The sequence below is a fragment of the Carcharhinus amblyrhynchos genome, chromosome 27 (genome assembly GCF_965287045.1).
Source record: "Carcharhinus amblyrhynchos chromosome 27, sCarAmb.v2.hapA, whole genome shotgun sequence".
Lineage (NCBI taxonomy): Eukaryota > Metazoa > Chordata > Chondrichthyes > Carcharhiniformes > Carcharhinidae > Carcharhinus > Carcharhinus amblyrhynchos.
In genome coordinates this window covers 21,043,296-21,064,394 of record NC_137350.1, presented here as the reverse complement: position 1 = coordinate 21,064,394, position 21,099 = coordinate 21,043,296, and positions in this window count along the sequence as shown.

Sequence of the window (21,099 nt, the reverse complement as noted above, 5' to 3'; positions counted from 1 at the left end):
TCATGGGAGGTATAAATAGGATGAACACACATCGACTGGAATTTTACTGTCCGCCTGTCACAGGAATTGGAGCAGGTGAGGGGCGGAACATAGAAAGGTTTATTGATCTCAGGTGGGATTTTATGGTTTCAGAATGAGTGAGGCTGTAGACGCCCACCCACAGTCTTTTTCACAGGGTAGGGGAATTGAAAACTAGAAGGCACAGGTTTAAGGTGAGAGGAGAAAAATTTAAAAGCGACCTGAAGGGAAACTTCTTCACACAGAGCAGGGTGTGCATATGGAATGAGCTGCCAGAGAAAGTGGTTGAGGCAGGTACAAAACCATCATTTTAAAAGCATCTGGATAAATACGTGGATGGAAAAGGATAAGAGGGATATGGGGCAAATGCCGGCCATTGGGATTACCTGAGAGGGCACCATGGTCAGCATGGACTGATTGGGCTGAAGGGCCTGTTCCCATGCTGTACTCTGTATAAATTGCAGGATCATTAAGCAATATTCTTCAATATATTGGAAATTGATAAATAAGGGCAACACATACACCAGGTTCTGTAGTTAGATGGTATCAACACATGCTTATATACATGGGCTTTCTGTAAGACAGGGGCACGTTCCCTTTTATGCTTCCTGAAGTCAATGTCAATCTCCTTTGTTTTGTTGACATCGAGGAAAAGATTATTTTTGTTGCACTGTTCACCAGATTGTCTATCTCATTCCGATACTCTGTCTTGTCATTGCTTGAGATCCAACCTACTATGGTTGTGTCATCAGCAAACTCGAAAATCAAATTGGAGGGGAATTTGGCCGCACAGTTATAGGTGTATAAGGAGTATAGTAGGGGACTAAGAACACATCCTTATGGGCACCGGTATTGAAGATGATCGTGGAGGAGGTGTTGTTGCCTATCCTTACTGATTGTTGTCTGTGAGTTAGGAAGGTCAGGATCCAGTCACAGAGGGAGGTGCCGAGCCTAGGCCATGGAGTTTGGAGATGAATTTTGTGGGAAAAATGATGTTGAGGTCTGAGCTGTAGTCAATAAATAGGAATCTGACGTAGGTGTTCTTGTTATCTTGGTGTTCCAGGGTTGAGTGCGGGGCCAGGGAGATGGCGTCTGCTGTGGACCTGTTGCAGTGGTAGGCAAACTATAGTGGATGCAGATAGTCCAGGAGACTAGAATTGATCCATGCCATGGCTAGCCTTTCGAAGCATGATGGATGTCAGAGCCACTGGCTGGTAGTCATTAAGGCTTGGTTTTTCTTAGGTATCAGGATGATGGTCATCTTCTTGAAGAAAAGGGATCACAGATTGTTGTAAAGAGAGACTGAAGATGTCTGAGAATACCCAGCCAGCTGATCCACGGAGGATCGCAGGACTCGTCCGGATTCCCCATCTGGTCCAGTCGCTTTCTGTGGGCTGACCTTCGAAAAAGATGTCCTGACATCTGCGATGGTGACTGCAGTTACAGGTTCATCCAGGACTTCCGGGGTGGAGGGCATGTTCTCGCTGACCTCATGCTCAAAATGGACATAGAATGCATTGAGCTCATCAGAGAGGGATGCGTTGAAGTTGACGATTTTACATGCCTTCATCTTGTAGCTGTTATGTCTTGCAGACCTTGCCATAGTTGGCGGGGGTCAGTGTGGCTAGCCTGGGACTCTAACTTGGTTCAATACTGTCTTTTGGCATCTCTGATGGATCATTTTTGAAGTCCTCCCACCAGCCTAAAGATTGAGGTTAGACTGGAAACAATCTTAAGTGGTCAATAATTAGCTACTTAAGGACCTCAATAAGGGAAAAGATGGACAGGCAAGCCTTGTGTTCAACCCGAGGTACAGAAAAGATTTATCAGGGTACAGAAAAGATTTACCAGGATGGTAAATGGAGGGCATTAGCTATGAGGAGAGGTTGGAGAAACTTGGTTTGTTCTCACTGGACCGACGGAGGTTGAGGGGCAGTCTGATAAAAGTCTACAAGACTATGATGGGCATGGATAGTGTGGATAGGCAGAAACTTTCTCCCAGGATGGAAGGGTCAATTACTAGGTTTAAGATGGAAGGGACAAGGTTTAAAGGCGATGTACGAGTGAAGTTTTGTACACAGAGGGTACCTCTGGGTGGGTGCCTGGAACTCGCTGCCGGGGGAGGTAGTGGAAGCAGATACGATAATGGCTTTTAAGGGGCATCTGGACAAATACATGAATGGAGGGATATGGTCCCTGGAAGGGTGGGCAGTTTTGGTTCAGATGGGCAGCATGGTCGGTGCAGGCTTGGAGGGCCGAAGGGCCTTTTCCTGTGCTGTAATTTTCTTTGCTATTTGTTATTTATTCATCCAGGCATAAACTTGGGAATAAGTTAAGGTGGGAAGAAGGAGTGGGAAAGCCACACAATAAATATTATGGTCAGTCCCCTCCTAAAACCTGCCAGCTGGGGAATGTAAAACCTCGCCTTTGGTTTCATCACCAGCATGTCCGTTTAAGGGATAGCACCACATCCAGGGTCATTTACATGAAGAACTTTCTGAAGAGCATTTCTTTCTGGTACAAAAATGACAAAAGTCACCTGACTCTCAGCGGCCATTTTTGTAGCATTGTCCACTTTTTAAAGTTGATCTGAATCTTGAAAGTTAGGAATATGATGGCCTCACTGAGCTTGACAAACACTGGAGCTATTATGAGTGGCCAATGTGTTATTCCAAAAAGACTTGAAGGATTTGGCTCTTGTCGAATTCCCCGCTTGCATTTTCTTGTCCAAACTTAACCATGAAGGACTTGGTTGAAGAGCTGTGGGGAATTGGAATGGGCAGTTGACACCCATAAAACTATCGCGTGGCAAACAAATGCCTGCGATATAGAAGAGAACATGGGAAAGGGGAATAGAAGTGATGTGTGCAAAATTAAAATGTCCTGTTTAACTGATCTTTTGTTGATAAGCCATTAAGTTATTCACCGCCATTACTGGATTGCTTGCATGCTACACATCTGCAAATGCCCATTTTTAATCCTCTGTTCAATGTGTTTAAGCCAAGGAACACATGAGCAAATTCTGTGGCCACTAAACCTAACTTCTACTAGGTCTCACTCAATAAAGATTGAGCCAAATATAACATCTTTCCAAATCTAATTAAAGCCAACAGGCTAGTCATCTAGATAATGGTCCAAACTAAATCCACAACTGGCACTGTTCCTGAAGAAATGTGATTTAAATATCCCTTGGAGCAATGTGTATATCGTCATGTTTTTGGACATTTCTGCCTCTCTATTTTCACTTGCTGAGATGGGGAAAGACTGATCTCATCAGAGGTGGGCATCATGGTGGGCAGGACAGGACGATGTGGAGTTGGGCCAAAAGATGGGCGGTACAGTGGCACAGTGGTTGGCACTGTTGCTTCACAGTGCCAGGGATCTGGGTTAAATTCTGGCCTTGGGTGACTGTCTGTGCAGAGTTTTCACATTCTCCCCGTGTCTGCGTGGGTTTCCTCTGGGCGCTCCGGTTTCCTCCCACAGTTCAAAGATGTGCGGGATAGGTTGACTAGCCTTGCTATATTGACCCGCGTATCAGAGGGCTTAGCAGGGTAAATATGTGGGGTTACGCGAAAAGGGCCAGGGTGGGATTGTGGTCGATGCAGACTTGATGGGCCAAATGACCTCCTTCTGCACTGTAGGGATTCGATGATTTTATTCTATGAAGTCAGTTCCCACCAGCATAAAAATGAATCGCAATTTTCAACTCCCATCTTTCATGACCAGCATGTTGAGAACTGCATTTGAATATCATCAATTTTCATTGAAGGGACTGTTCTCCAGAATCATGCCCAGGTCAAATGGCCACATCAGCGGCTAATTAGCACCACGTCGCTTGTGACCCCAGAACAACTGAAAGTTCAAGTTGAACTTGCAGCTGCTCTGACTCCCTGCCAAGGCCGCACAGGCAAGACCAGAAGGAACTCAAGGGACAGGCTCAGAGCCAAGGCTTCCACACAAGACCAGTGGGTAGGTGGGTGCTGACTGGTAGGGGCTGGACTGCAGAGGCTTGAAAGTGGGGAGAGGAGGAGATGAGACAAGATAGAGGCAGAGGAAAAGGCTGGAGGATAAAGCCTTAAACGGTGGGTGGGATGACTGGGATGAGAGCGCATGGGCACATGACTGGGGATGGGTGGGTATTAGTCAAGTCTAGGAAGCAGAGACTGTTCTGGGCAATCGTGCCATCATTTAGAAGGCTTTGTTTGGCATCCTGTCCTGGTCCCAGTCCAGGGCGGGCAAGAACCCATCGGTTTTGTATCAGTTGTGCCCAATATGGTGTGGTCAATCCCTCACACAAATTGGTCCTGGGGACCCCTACTTTGATACTGGGCAGCAGATGGCACGCCAACAGTCAAGGGAGGCATCAGCAGCCAGTAGATGGGGAAACATTAATGTAAGAGGGGGGACACCAGATTGTATAATGGGCCTGAAGGTGGGGCGGTATCAAATCTACATTCAGCACTGGGACATCAACATCAAGTGGTTCGACAGGGCAGGGGGGGTGGTGGGAGGGGGGGGAGGGGGGGTTGGTGAGGAGGGTGAAAGACAGGGGTGTCAATCACTATAAGGGCGGCAGGGTAGCACAGTGGTTAGCACTGCTGCTTCACAGTTCCAGGGACCTGGGTTCGATTCCCGGCTCGGGTAACTGTCTGTGTGGAGTTTGCATATTCTCCTTGTGTCTATGTGCATTTCCTCTGGGTGCTCCGGTTTCCTCCCACAGTTCAAAGATGTGCAGATTAGGTTGATTGGCCATGCTATAAAAAAAAATTGCCCCTTAGTATCCTGAGATGCATAGGTTAGTGGGATTAGTGGCTAAAATATGTAGGGATATGGGGATAGGGTCTAGGTGGGATTGTATTCGGTGCAGACTCGATGGGCTGAAGGGCCTCTTTCTGCATTGTAGTGTTCCATGACTTTTATGCTAAGAATGGGATCAAGGAAGATGGAGAGGGATTGGAGGGAGGGAAACCTGCACATTGCGATCCTCAGGTACAATGGGAGAGATTTCAACTGTCGAGGGTGGGGTGGGGGTTGGACGTGTTCGAAGCCAGGCTGCTTGTAATACCTTAATACCACAATGAGGAACATTCCCAGGGAGGGCTGTTAGGGCTTGAGGGAGGAATCGATCCTGCAGTTCTGGGCTGATTGGAGGGGCACCCAACTTATTTCTGCTTTACCAAGTGGAGAGAAAGGTCGATAAATGTGAGCAACAGTCAAATGCCAATTTAGCCAATTTGCTGCTTTAATTCATGCTGCACATTCTTGTGGGAGTTTGGATCCATTGGGGCCATTGTAGGATTGGTTTCCAAAGGCCCTTGGTCCCTTCCATGGGAAATCCCGAGTCTCAGAAGCAATCATTTGAAAAGGGGCCACGGATTAGAATCCATCTGCCAAACAGCTCTGAACCCTCTAAACCGTGCAGCTGGCAGGTTACAATTGAAGGCCTTCCCCCCACAATAATCTCATTACATGAGGTTCAAACTGGGGCTGTCGTGTAACCCAAAGGATACAGTCTAACAGTGCCCTGACTGAGGCTAAACGCACCTGAGAAAAGTCAGTCAGATCCAAGTCCCTGTGTCAAAGTCCTGTCAGGTAAATGACATTTGGGATGGGTGGTTGGGAAGGTGGGCCTCCTCACTGATGCCGCAGAAGGCTGTAACAACATTCCAAGATCGATGTAATCGCTGAGATAAAAGTGACCCATAGGGTCGAGAATAAGACCCTACTTAGCGACTTATTGCCTTCATTCTGGCAATCTGGAGAAGAAAGGCCTGTCTCCGCCAGGCCAGACAAAAGGAACAGCCTCACCCTGATAAACAAGGGGCCCCCCCCAAAACCTAGAGGGTGAGGTTGATAGAGGCAGTGAGCTGAAATGTCTGAGAAGACCAAGGGTTTGCAAAAGATGCCTCACATACCTCCAAATGAGTGAGAGGCACTGCCGGAGATGCCTTCGCATATCCAGGAATATGAGGTCTCATATCTGCTGCATTCTCTGGGAGTTATTGATGCTGTAGGGTTTGGGAGCCCCCCCCCCCCAATTAACCAATGACCGTAAAAGTGAGGGCTGCTCTCCTTAGATGCAACCAGCCAGCCTGTCAAAACAATGGGATTTGAAGGAATCTTTGGATTCTCAGAGGCGTAGTTTACCATCGACTGCATACATGTGGCTTTAAGAGCAGCCTGGATACAGCCACGACAATTCAGAACCAGGAAAGGGTTCCACTTTCTCAATGTGAAGCTAGTCTGCAATCACCAGAAGTAGATTGTACAGGTATGTGCCAGATACTCTGGAAGGTCTCATGACTCGTACATTTTGAGTCATTCACAGGCATCACATCTTTGAGGGCCCTCAGGGCATCCAGGATTGGCTCCTCAGTGACAAAGGCTACCTACTAAAGACAGGGTTGATGACCATTCTTTGCCCACAAAGTGCCTCAGAGGAGAGGCTATAAAGCTACTTCTTCTCCGACACATGCATTGATTGGGCAGACCATAGACATCCTGAAAGTACGTTTTCGATGTCTGTTTTTTGTCCACACAAAGTGTTCATGCTTCACCATCAAACTCAATCACCACCATTAGATATTTCTTCAGGATTCAGTCATTTGAAACTCTCAGTAATGGATGTGAAGCTGCTCTCCAGCTCACCTGAGTGGACTGTGAAAATCTCAGAAGCAGTATAGGCTGATGTCTGTTAACTACTAATGTCTATGACTCTGTTTGGAATCTCCCCTTATCCCATACTAACTGGTCATTCCATTTGAAAACCTGAAAGAAAATGCGTGAGCCTTAGGGCCCCCAGTTGTTGATAATAAAGAGAACAGGAGGAAGCCTTTCTATAATTGGATAGAGCTTTGGTGAGTCTGCAGTTGCAGCATTGTGCAGTTTTGGTCTCAATGTACAAGGAAGGATATACTTGCCTCAAAGTGGTACAGTGATGATTCACTGAGCTTTTCTGGGATGAGAGAGTTTCCCTATGCTGAAAAGTTGAGTAAATTGGGCCAATACTCTCCGAGGTTTAGAAAAACAGGAGGTGATCTCATTGAATCATACCAGATTCTGAAGGGCTTAAGATGATAGACACAGACAGGTTGTTTCCCCTAACTGTGGAATCTATAACAAGAGGGCACAGTCTGCAGATAGGGGATTTAGCACAATGATATCTTCACTCAGAAGGCTGATGGAAATCTCTGTCCCAGAGGACTGTGGCTGTTTCCATCGTTGACTATTCTCAAGGCTGAGATGGATAAGAAATCAAGAGATTATGGGGAGTGGGCAGGAAAGCAGAGGAGAAGTTAAGTCGATCGCACTATATTGAGGAGGAGGCCAGTGGGATTGTATGGTCTGCTTGTGCTCCTGTTGCTTATGTCCTTAAGTTCCATAGATGGAACCCATCTGTGTAGTACCAATCTTACTGACTGGTCTCCAGTCATAAGCTTGGTCATGTATGGACAGATGAAGCACCAGGTCTTCACACGCCAGAGTGTAGCTCCTTCAAGGCGACAAAGAAAGCCCTGTCCCAGGTCAATAACTGGATACTACCATTACTGAGCCATCCTGTCAGATTGCTAACAGTGTCCACCAAGGAAGAAGTTTCACAACACCAGGTTAAAATCCAGTAGGTTTATTTGGTATCACGAGCTTTTGGAGTGCTGTTCCTTCATCAGGTGAGTTGTCAGTGTCAAATAGCTAAGTGAATTCAACTCTTACCTGTTTTATCCAGTAATATAAACACAAGTTTTAATTAACGTATCGTTCAAATGCGAATCCAATTTGATTTTCAAGTTTCCTGATGACATCACCGTTGTGGATTGGATCTCAGACAATGATGAGACAGAATACTGGAATGAGATATAGAATCTGCTGAACTGTGCATCAACAATAATCTCTACCTCAATGTCAACAAAATGAAGGAGATTGCCACTGATGTCAGGAAGCCTAGTGGAGAACATGCCCCTGTCTACATCAACGAGGATAAAGTAAAAAGGTTTAAGAGCTTCAGGTTTCTAGGGATCCAGATCACCAACAGCCTGTCCTGGTTCCCCCATGCCGACACTGGGAAAGCCCACCAGCGCTCCTACTTTCTCAGAAGACTAAGGAAATTTGGCATGTCAGCGATAACTCTTACTTGCTTTCACAGATGCACCATAGAAAGCATTCTTTCAGGTTGTATCACAGCTTGGTATGGCTCCTGCTCTGCTCAAGACCACAAAAAACTTCAAAAGGTTGTGAATGTAGCCTAATCCATCATGCAAACCAGCCTCCCATCCATTGACTCTGCTTACACTTCCCGCTGCCTCAGCAAAGCAACCAGAATAATTAAGGACCCCATGTACCCCAGACATTCTCTCTTCCACCTTCTTCCATCGGGAAAAAGATACAAAAGTCTGAAGTCACGTATCAACCGACCCAGGAACAACTTCTGCGCTGCTGTCAGACTTTTAAATGGACTTACCTCGCATTATGTTGACTCTCCTCTGCATCCTAGCTATGACCATAATATTACATTCCGCATCCTCTCGTTTCCTTCCCTATGAATGGTATGGTTTTTGTATGGTACGCAAGAGACAATACTTTTCACTGTATACTAATACATGTGACAATAACAAATCAAATCAAACTATTGCTAGGAAGAAGTAATTGCACAAAGATTCTGAAAGTGAAGAAATGAAGTAGGGCAGCGTGGTGGCACAGAGGTTAGCACTGCTGCCTCATCGCACCAGGGAGCTGGGTTCGATTCTCGCCTCAGTTGCACATCCTTCCCGTGACTGCGTGGGTTTCCTCCGGTTGCTCCGATTTACTCCCCCAGTCCAAAGATGTGCAGGTAGGTGGATTGGCCATGTTAAGTTGTCCCTTAGTGTCCACTGATGTGGGCTACGTGGTAAATGCACAGGTAGTTGTGTGGGCTTGGGTAAAATGTTATTTTGGAGAGTCAGTGCAGACTCGATGGGCTGAATGGCTTCTTTCTGCAGTGTAGGGCTTCTATGTTTCCTTTGAATGTGCAGAAAGTCATGTAGACTTTATTCAGCAAGGAAGAGAAATCTGTCCTTAAATATAAATATTGGAAGATAAATAAGATGTGTTACTATAGCATTGTTACCCTGGCAATTTCCTCACTGCTTTTGTTTGAGGTGAATGGAACACTGAGGAAATTTGCTACTCCACTGGCAGCACTTCTAATGCTGCATTCACTTGTTTTCTCAGCCCAGTCCCTACTATAGAATTATATTTTGTTAGATGACATTAAATTATTCAAGTTTGCCATCAGATGTAACTCTGCCCTACAATTTGTGTTGATGCTGCATCACTTTGTCCATAACCAATGGAAAAACGTCCAGTCCAATGGGGATTTGTGCTGGTCAACATTCCTTCATCAATCAGTATCTGTACAACATCATTCACCTCATTGGTCTTATGAGGACAAGGCTGATATATAATGGCTACTATTTTGCTGGCAAGGTAACATCTCTGCACTTTAATTCAGTTACTGAACTATTCACACTGTTTCAATGAGATACACTTTCAGCATCAGAACCAGTATTCCCCCCAGATGGCCAGCTTAACCCTCTGTCTTAGCAAACCAACTGACATTGTTTGGGAGATCAGGACTGTATCAACGATGGTTTCTTTGTCAAACATTTTGGCTGCAAGCTCACCACCGTTCACGCCGATGGGATTTTTCCTCCCGCTAGCTGTCAAATTCTCCGACCTGGCTGCGGCAGGAGCGTGGTGTGAACGACAGGTAAGATCACATCCTTTGAGCATTCCTGAGCTTTGGGAAGGATGTCAAGCGCTTGGAACTGTATCAAGTTAGCTTGTCAGAAAGATACCAAGAATGAGAGACTCCAGTGATGTTGAGAGATAGGCATAGCTAGGATTTGCTCAAAGGAAAAGGTTAGGGGAGACCTAAGCAAGGTATTCAAATTCTTGTGGGCTCAGATTGAGCAATTAGGGAGAAAAATGTTTCTTCTGGCAAGTGGTTGGGTAAGCAATTCTCTGGGAAGTAAAATAATTTGCAAAAGAACTCGGCTTCCATGTGGATCCGAGTTGAAATTACTAATATCTCCTGGACAGTCATTTGTTTAACTGCTGTTCTCTCTGTATCCTAAGAATCACACTCAATGTCACCTGCTGTCATATGTATGTCCCTAACCCCTCTCCTCAGCAACACCTTTCACTCCATCTGGTCCATTTAATTGGTTGCCTCATCCTGAGCTTTAACAAGAACTTATTTTTCTCCCTTTCACTTGTGAAGGGAGACAAAAGCTGCAGCATGCTACGGTGCAGAGGGACCTGGGGGTCCTTGTGCATGAGTCGCAAAAACCCAGCCTACAGGTGCAGCAGGTGGTCAGGAAGGCGGATGGGATGCTGGCCTTCATAGCGAGGGGGATTGAATATAAAAGTGGGGAGGTCTTGCTGCGGCTGTATAGGGCACTGGTGAGGCTGCAGCTGGAGTACTGTGTGCAGTTTTGGTCGCCGCACTTGCGCAAGGATATTTTGGCCTTGGAGGGAGTGCAGAGGAGGTTCACTAGGCTGATACCGGAGTTGAGGGGGTTGAGCTATGAAGAGAGGCTGAATAGACTGGGCTTGTACTCGTTAGAGTTTAGAAGGATGAGGGGGGATCTTGTTGAGACGCATAAGATGATGAAAGGGATGGATAGGGTAGAGGTGGAGAAGTTCTTCCCGCTCAGAAAGGATAGTAGGACTAGAGGGCACAGCCTCAAGATAAGGGGGGGGGACAGTTTAGAACAGAGTTGAGGAGGAACTTCTTCACTCAAAGGGTGGTGAATCTCTGGAATTCACTGCCCCTTGAAGTGGTGGAGGCTACCTTGCTAAATATATTTAAGACGCGGGTAGATAGGTTTTTGGTAGGCAAGGAAATTAAGGGTTATGGGGAGAAAGCGGGAAGGTGGAACTGAGCCACTTCAGATCAGCCATGATCTTATTGAATGGCGGGGCAGGCTCGAAGGGCTAGATGGCCTACTCCTGCTCCTATTTCTTATGTTCTTATGTTCTTATGAAGGTCACAAGTTTCATCAGCTTAATGATCCCAACACCCCACCAGATCCTTCTTCCTGTTTATTTACTTCTGGTCCCATTATTTCTTCCAATCTTCCCACTTTCCATGAATTTGTGACACCCTCTGAACTTCCACTCACTGCCCCTGAACTGTCTGCCCTAGGCAAAGGCCACATCTCCACCCCATTACACCCCCATCTCAATGTATTTCAAACATGGCGCAATGCTGAGCTCTTCATGAACTACCTTCACCTCTGTCCCCACTTCGTTACCTTGGAGTCTTCCCAACACACAATGCACACTTTCAGCCCATCTCCTTCCATCTGAACCCTTCCTCGATCTTTTTACCATCTCCAGATCTTTGCATTGAAAACTGCTAGCGTTATATCAGATATCTCAATTCACCTCTCACACTCAGTCTAACCTACCTGTGTCTCAGCTTGCAACACTCCATTCTCTCAGGTCCAATCCTATCATTGCCATCTAACCTGGTGACATGGTCATGTTGTTGTCTGATGCTCTAGCTAGCAAAGGCTGAATGCCAACACTCTGATATTCCCTCTTACCTCCCCTTGGACTATGACCCTACCACTAAGCATCAACCCAACGTTCTCCCACTGTCTGGACTTTTAGCCTGAGTCTATTAACCCTCAACTATGGTTCATAGGCTTGCACTCTGTTAAAGGGCCTACAATGAATCAAGATGCTTCATCAAAATGAGAACTGTAATGGATTTAACGTAAGCAGCAGGTTACACCCAATGCACGGTGTATTTCTCAGTTATAATGGGCACCAAGTCCAGGAATTATAGGCATGAATAAGCTTAGTCCAAACTCTACATGCTAGAGATGGCAACAAATGTGAGATTGGATGTAGGCCTAAGCAAAGGTATGGGCTAATCCATTTCCTCTGGAGGTTGGCAGTGATGATTGCTGGCCGAAGAACACAAGGAGTGGGCATCTGAGCATGAGAATCTCAAACCTGAGACAAAAGGTCCTTGTTTGCCAGGTAGCAGTGACCCCTGCACTCCTATATACTTTGGAGGCTTGGCCAACCTACTGCGGGTACCGGAGAAACACCATCAGAGGTGCCTTGGCAAAGACCCTCCAAGGCCAGTGGTAAGAAAGGCAGTCCAATATCAGCGTCCTCTCCCAAGACAACTTGCCCAGTATCGAGGCACTAAACCGGCTCCACTGGGCAGGACGTGTGTAGCTCTTAAGCCTCACACCAGACTCCCGTGGCAACTGCTCCACTCACAACTCGGTCGCAGGTGGAAACTTCCAGCAAGACAGCAGAAAAGTTCTGGGGCTGTCCTCAAAGCATCCCTGAAATGGTCAAACATCCTGCCAGCTACAAAGTAGAAGTGGAAGCAAATCATCCTTCATCCCTCAGTCTCTCAAAAGAAAAGAAGATTTAAAGTGTGAGGACATGATTTGACTGGCCGTTCAGCCCACAGTCCCGCTGCAGCAAGGCCGGAGAATCTGGTGCTCAGCCAAACCTCTGTTTGCAGCAGTGGGATGGGAAAATCCTGCTGGCATGAATGGTGAGAGGATTTTCACAGTAACTTCATTGCAGTGTTAATGTGAGCCTACTTGTGACGCTAATAAATAAACTTAAACTTAAGATTTTGGCCTGATTGTATGTAAAAATAATATCAACTCTAATACTAGGAGCTGAACTTTGAGGAAATCAGCTGGCTTGGCAGTTCTTGCAGTATAACCTTCATGGGCCTCATGTAGGGATCGATTCCCTTTGGATCAAATTGAAGGCAAAGTGGCTCCTCTGTCTTTATCTTTTAAGCAAAGGATATTGTGGAAAGTAAGGGTGGAAGAAACCACTAGGGGGACTAATCGAGGTTTACGTCGAACAATTGAGGATATCACCATCAGTGTCCACAGTGCTTAACAATTAAACAAGTAAAACAAATATTGTATTTGCAGAATGTAACAAAATGCATTTGATTTGAAGGAACCGATTGGAAATGGCTTCCAGCTTTGTATCAGCTGCTTTTTATCTGTGCTTCTGGCTGTCATTCAATTGCAGATATTTTTGATTGACCTACACCAAGTTGCCTGGACCGAGTTTAAACTCCCTCATCTCCTGCTGATGTGGCAGATGCATGGCTGCAACTAACGCTATGTTTTAATCGGAGGCTCTTAACGAAAAAAAACCTTGAAAAGTTTTAAATGCAGGGCTTAAGAAGTAGCATTTTTTTTGCGTTGAGTTTTCCGTGCTAATTTCGATAACTCTAGGCATCGGGGGAAAAAAATTGCTTTTCCGCCCGTACAATGGTTAACAAGTTGTGAACAGTTTCCATTTTTTTATGATAGATTGTGGTTGCCTGAATGTAGATCACATATGTTACCGATGTTTAAAAGGTCGTCGTGTCTGTGTGAATGTAAGATATAAGTGTCGATGTGCAAAGTTTATTCATAAAACTATATGATTTTGCTCAAGTCAACTTGAGAAATGTTGAACTCAAAGTAACTATGGCAACTTAGCAGATGATCAGTTTTTGGCTTCAGACATGTATGTAGTTCTATGTTACAGGCATTCAAAATGTGCAAACGTGGTGAAGCCACGACTACAGATATAAGTCCCAAACTAACAAAGGATGCCAGACACATCTGTGATTTGTTCATAACCATCTGTTATTTTGTACAGTACACACAAGGCCCAGCCTCCCAACTTTCATTCTTTTTAAAGAACCCTCGTCTGTCGTGAGGTAAAAAGCTGAGACATCACAAGTGGAAAAGAGTGGCAGTGGATTCATTTCCTTGATTAGCTTTCTGAAATGTAAATTCTTTGTGAACGTATCCGTCCTTTCTAGCTCTTTGGATGGGATTTTCTGGCCGTGTTCACTCCAAGACTGGAAAATCCCGCCCAATGTCAGCGAGCCTTTCGTGTGCCACCTGCTACAATTCCCATGGCGGGTGGGACTGGAAAATTCCGCCCATAGAACCAAAGAATCCTGACAGTGCACAAGGAGGCCAATTGAGTCTGCGCCAACCCGCCAACAGAAAATCTGCCCCAAGCCCTAAGCCCATAACTCCATTTATTTACCCTGCTAATCCTCCTAACCTGCATATCTTGAGACACCAAGGGGCAATTTAACACGGCCAATCCACCTAACCTGTATACCTTTGGACTGATTCTCTGAGTCAGAAAGATCTTTTGTTAAACATGTTAATAAATAATTTAATATACCTTTCAGAAAGCTAATCAATATACAGAAGGAAATTAGACCATTGACATTCTTTTAGAATAACAGGTATTTTATTGAAGTTAAGATCTCTGGGGTCAAACTTCATTGCCTTTGCTTTGCTTGGAAATGGAGTCAGCACCTTTGCTGGTTCCATTTTGAAAGGGTCCTAAGACTGGATATCTAAATTAGATTAAGTTATGTAACCAGAACCTCAGTTGCAATTTTAAGTTGGGATTGGCTGAGCCTGCACAACTATATGGTTCCTCATCATCGTAACTTACTCTACTGGTAACTACTTTATTTTGTATGCCTCTATGGACTAAAGATGCCTAAAGAATCACAAGGTAGGCTTGATAACCTGAACACTGGGAGCTGTTCATTTAAGATTTGCACTGATTCGCAGTCAGGGCTAAGACTGCCTAATAGGGTCCCATGCTGGGAGGAGCTTATTGCCCCAGGGTCACCGGACCTACACTTTTAAAAGGGACAGTCCGCGCTCCAAGCCCCAACAAATATATCACACGCCCTGGCTTGAATTTGAGGCCTAAACTGATGAGTTTCACTGTGCTACCTCTTTAGCAATCAACAACCTGCCTGCCAAATTTAAATGAGAACAGGAATTCAAATTTGCGAGGTCTTCTCCACCAGCAGGTGATGCTGGCCAGTGAGTTTCACCAGCCAAAACATAAAAATAGCTTAACCTCTCTTTCTCGCTGTCCCTTTCTGTAGCTCCACTTCTTCAACTGCTGTGGAATGCTCCAAGTACCATTTTGGCTAAGATCAAGTGTAGTATCGACATGCTGCACTTGGTTGAAGTCATTAGGTTACATTTCAGCTTCATTTGAAGCAATTTTTTAAAGTGGCATCTGGGCCTTTTGGCTAAGATGCAAATTAGATCAAGCCTTGGAGGAGGAGCTACACCTACTCCAATCAGCTTGGATCATGTAGGTCAAGCCCAAGACAGATGGTGAAAGCCCTGTCTTGTCAGCTTGGATCAGGAATGTCCGAACTTGTTGGGACTCTGAATTGGCTTTAATTTGACTTGATTGGATTGGAATAAAGTAAACAAAAAAAAAAATTCTTCAACTGCACCAGTAGCAGTTGAGCACAAATGTTGTACTAGCCATCTTTGTGAAGGAGCCCAAAGATAGTCTGTATGAAGAATCCCTACAGCACAGATGGAGGCCATTCAGCCCATCAAGCCTGCAACGACAACAATCCCACCCAGGCCCTAGCCACATAACCCCACATATTTATCCTGCTAATCCCCCTGACACTAAGGGGCAATTTAGCATAGTGAATCCACCTTACTTGCACATCTTTGGAGTGTGGGAGGAAACTGGAGCAAATCCACGCGTTCACAGGGAGAAAGAGCAAACTCCACACAGACAGTGATCCGAGGCTGGAATCGAACCCGGGTCCCTAGCCCTGTGAGGCAGCAGTGCTAACCACTGTGCCACCATGCCACTCACCGGAAAGAACAGCAGAGGAGAGATACGCAGACCCTATTTTCTCTTTTCTGATTTTTTTTGAGCTGACAGTTTGTTGGAAATGCTTGCACTATCTGATACCACTGAGGCACAGTCACGGCTGGGTCAAAGGCAGGATTGCAACTCCGGACAGGTTCTGGATGGGTGGGCAATGACTTGAGTTGGAAACTCGCTCACTGCAGCAGAAATCAGACCCAGGCAATTCCAACTCATTAATATGCCAATTATATGTTTAGTGTATCAGAAATGGGAGAGTTTAAACTAAACCTCAGCAATTTTGCATCAAACAGAAATATTTGGAACTGATTCCTGGCAACAAATGGGCAGGAGGTGGATGGGAATGGCCCATGGAACATCAGGCAACTCAGATCTGCCCGCCAACCAAAGGAAAAACAGTTTGAACTGGTATTCTGGTTTTACTAGTGTTCCATTTTGAAGTATACAAAACCAGTTCCTACCAGTATTCTTGTTTCTCCATTTTATTGCTTTGTTCTTTCTGGGTAGTGTGCAGTTAGACATGGATAAAGAGTTCCAGGAAGGTCTCACAGGAATAATATTATGGGGAGGCCTAATCTTTCCTTGTGTGGCATTTTCAGGGTCTTTTCATATTTCAACCCTCTTTTGACTTGCTACTACCTCGCAGGAAATCTAGGGCCATAATTGCTCAGGAGGGCTAAAATTGCAATCTGGGCTCAGATATTTTGATTTGATTTTGACTTGATTTATTATTGTCACATGTATTAGTGTACAGTGAAAAGTATTGTTTCTTGTATGCTATACAAAGCATACCGTTCATAGAGAAGGAAATGAGAGTGCAGAATGCAATGTTACAGTCATAGCTAGGGTGTAGGGAAAGATCAACTTAATGCAACTTAGGTCAACTCAAAAGTCTGATGGCAGCAGGGAAGAAGCTGTTCTTGAGTCAGTTGGTATGTGACCTCAGTCTTTTGTGTCTTTTTTCCCGATGGAAGGAAGTGGAAGTGAGAACGTTTGGGGTGCGTGGGGTCCTTAATTATGCTGGCTGCTTTGCTGAGGCAGTGGGAAATGCAGACAGAGTCAATGGATGGGAAATTGCTTTGCATGATGGACTGGGCTACATTCACAACCTTTTGTAGTTCCTTGCGATCTTGGGCAGAGCAGGAGCCATACCAAGCTGTGATACAACCAGAAAGAATGTTTTCTATGGTATATCTGTGAAAGTTGGTGAGAGTCATAGCTGACATGCCAAATTTCCTTAGTCTTCTGAGAAATTAGAGGCGTTGGTGTGCTTTCTTAAGTGTTGGCATGGGGGTTACCAGGACGGGTTGTTGGTGATCTGGAGGCTCTCAATCCTTTCTACTTTGTCCCCATTGATGTAGACAGGGACACGTTCTCCTTTACATTTCCTGAAGTCGATGACAATCTTCTTCATTTTGTTGACATTGAGGTAGAGATTATTGTTGCCACACCAGTTCACCAGATTCTCTATCTCATTTCTGTACTCTGTGTCATCATTGTTTGAGATCCAACCCACTACAGTGGTGTCATCAACAAACTTGAAAAGCGAATTGGAAGGGAATTTGACCACTCAGTCATAGGGCTATAAGGAGTATAGTAGAGGGCTGAGGACACAGCCTTGTCGGGCTGTGTTGAGAATGATCGTGGAGGAAGTGTTGTTGCCCATCCTTACTGATTGCGGTTTGTGGCTTAGGAAATTCCCGGATCCAGTCGCAAAGGGAGGTGCCGAGGACCAGGCAAGGAGGTTGGAGATGAGTTTCATAGAATAATGGTGTTGAAGGCTGAGCTGGAATCAATAAATAGGAGTCTGATAGAGGTGTGTTTGTTATCTAGGTGTTCCAAGGTTGAGTGCAGAACCAGAGAAATGGCATCTGCTGTGGACCTGTTATGGCAGCAGGCAAACTGTATTGGATCCAGGCAATCCGGGGGGGTTGGAATTGATTTGTACCACGACTAACCATTTGCAGCACTTCATAATTATGGATGTCAGAGTCACTGGATGATAGTCATTAAGGCATAATATTTGGCTTTTCATTGGTACTGGAATGATGGCCATTTTCTTGAAACAGATAGGGAACTCAGATTGTTGTAAAGAGAGGTTGTAGATGTCTGTGAATACCCCACCAGCTGATCTGTGCAGGATCTGAATGCCAACGTAAAAATTATATTGCATCCAGGTGACCTGAGGATGAATAAATAACCTTGGTGATTTTAACTACTCATCCACACAATTTCTGCCACGTATGTGAGATTAAAATCGTCTCTTCAAAGCATGATGTAGGATTAATGCTGACAGGAATCCAAGGCCATACATCACATGTGTCAGGGGTGCCATAATAAACAGAGCATTGAGCTAGGACTGGCAAGAGAAATCAATTCATAAAATTGGATTGGCAAGAGTGAGAATAGGGCAGGCAACAAAGAGTCAACTCAAACTGGAGCTGATGTGACATCAAGTGGAATGGGGAAGGTAAAAAGAAACCATCAATGACTTATTAAAAAATTGCAAGGTGAGATAAACAGTAAGCATCATGGAGAAACTATAGAAGTGCAACACTAGGAAATTCATGGATTCATGAATACCCAGCCTATTATTCACCTTTATTTCTATTTGAAAGTTTTCAGGTAATAGGAAAGGCGCATCGGTACATTGGCCTTTATTTCAAAGGAAATGGAGTATAAAAAGAGAAGACTTGCTAGAACTATCCGTGGCACTAGTTAGACCACACTGTCAACAAATATTGTCAACAGTTTTGGTTCCTTATCAGAGGAAAGATCTGGAGGCAGTCCAGAGAAGGTTCATTAAATTGATCCAAGGTCATCAATTTGAGGCAGAGATGAAGAGGAATTTCTTCTCTCAGAGGGTAGTGAATCTGTGGAATACTTTGCCGCAGGCTTAAGTATGTTCAAGGCTGAGATAGATAGATTTTTAATCAGTAAGGGAATCAAGGGGATAAGGTGGAAAAGTGGAGTTGAGGATTGTGGGGTCTGCACATTCTCCCCTTGTCAGCGTGGGTTTCCTCTGGGTGCTCCGGTTTCCTCCCACACTCAAAGATGTGCAGATTAGGTGGCTTGGCCATGCTAAATTGCCTCTTAGTGTCAAGGGGATTAGCAGGGTAAATATGTGGCGTTACAGTGATGTGGCCTGGGTGGAATTGTTGTCAGTGAAGACTTGATGGGCCTTCTACACTCTAGGACTTCTATGATATCAAATCAGTCATGTAGACTCAATGGGCCAAATGGGTCTCCCCCAAATGGGGGGCTTGCAAGCGATCCTCTATGTGTTTGCTTTTTATGCACCCAACATGGTGAATCCACTGCCCACCGCTGAGCCAATCCCAGCAGCAGCAAGATGAGGCCCTTATGTGGGCACCTTAAAAGGGGGTACCAATTGATGATGATGAGTCTGAAAGGCTTTCTAGAAGCTTTCCCTCTTACAGACTTAGTCGGGGTGTCAGTGGGAAGGTGGCATAAACCCTGCCCATTACCCTTGCACCTGGTCAAATGCCTCCCTCTCTACCACCAAACTCGCTAATGGGGAGGCAATAAATTCTTCCCAAGAATTGACAACTTAACATTAAGGGTGGCAATTTCCAACAAATATTGCTCTGTTACAAATGGTGCAAAAACAATGTTGAGTGGAAAATAGATGTTTAATAGGCCAGTGCCACAATCAAAGAACCAGCAGTCCATAGGCAGGAAATTCATGTTGTTGGTCAATCAATCAACATGAAAATCAATGCATTCAGGAATATCATACTGAGAATCACTTGGAAATGTGAACATGTTATTTTGTATCTTGGTTGCCTTCTCATTCTGTTTTCTTGTAAATATGATTGCAAATTGTCAAATTAATAAGTTGATGCTTACAATTGTTAAGAAATGTATCTGTTTTCTGTTATAAGTTTTATAACATCCTATTACCTCTTAGCATGTGGAAAGATGTAAGATATTTGTTCTTCCACAACAGTAAGAAAAACATTTCTTGACTTACTGTTAGGAAGGAAATAAACTTTGCAGCCAAATCAACAACAGCTTATATATTTAAAGACTTTTGTTCATGGAGCACGATATCTAGAATTGCGACACAGTGGCACAGTGGTTAGCACTGCTGCCCCACAGTGCCAAAGACCCGGGTTCGATTCCTAACTTGTCACTGTCTGTGTGGAGTTTGCACATTCTCCCTGTGTCTGCTTGGGTTTCCTCTGGGTGTTCTGGTTTCCTCCCACAGTCCACAAATGTGAGGGTTAGGTAGATTGGCCATGCTAAATTGCCCCTTAGTGACAGGGGCTTAGCTAGGGTAAATAGGGCCTGGGTAGGATTATGGTCGGTGCTGAGTCAATGGGCCAAATGGCCTCCTTCTGCAGTGTAGGATTCTATGGTTCTGTGATAAATTGATACTTAGTTGGAGGGTGATAGGAAAAAGAGGGATGGGACCTAGGGCAGGCAGAATCAAAAAAAAGAGTCTTAAAGAGGCCATTAAAGGCAAATAAAGATGACAATTATTATGACAATGTTTCTACAGCTCCTGGAGCCAAAGGGATCAAGGGATATGGGGGGGATGAGGAGAATCAGGATATTGAATTTGATGATCAGCCATGATCAAAATGAATGGCAGAGCAGATTTGATGGGCCGAATGGCCTATTCCTGCTTCTAGTTTCTATGTTTCTCTCTTTAATTGGGAACTGTCGAAAAAAGGAATTCCAAAGGGCTGGGAATAATTTATTGGTCCTCCAGGGCAATGAATTGTCCTCAACCGAGTGTTGCAGAGTGGCACATTCCAAAGCTCAGGACAATGGGCTGAGGGATGCACTAAAGCTTGGGGCAGCTGCCACAGAGGCTCAATGGGGAAAGGTCGCTGTCTAAGACCTTTCAGCCACCGTGCACCGAGGGGCCAGAAATTGTATAGAACTCCTCAGGCTCCCATTGAATGTATACAGTGTAAAATACATGTATCATAACTGCAGCACCTCAGACTGCAACATGATTTATGCGGAAAATTTGAATATCACTGCTCTTTCAGTTGAGGTCATTTTGAAATATTTTGCAATGTACTTTTAGATATTTGATGAATTAAGTACATTTTTGCAAAAAAAAGTATCAGAAGGACTGTCAACTGTGACTCAATTGGTGGCATCCTTGCCCCTAAATCAGAAGGTGATGGGTTCAAGTTCACTCAAGGCTGACACCTCAGTGCACCTGAGGGAGTATTGAACTCACAGGGTGCCAGTCTCTTGGATGAGATGCCAGAGCAAGGCCCCATCTGTTCTCTCAGACAGGCATCAAAGATCACATGACGCTATTCAAAGAAGAACAGGGGATTATCCCTGATTCCCTGGCCAAAATATATCCCTCAAACAGCATCACAA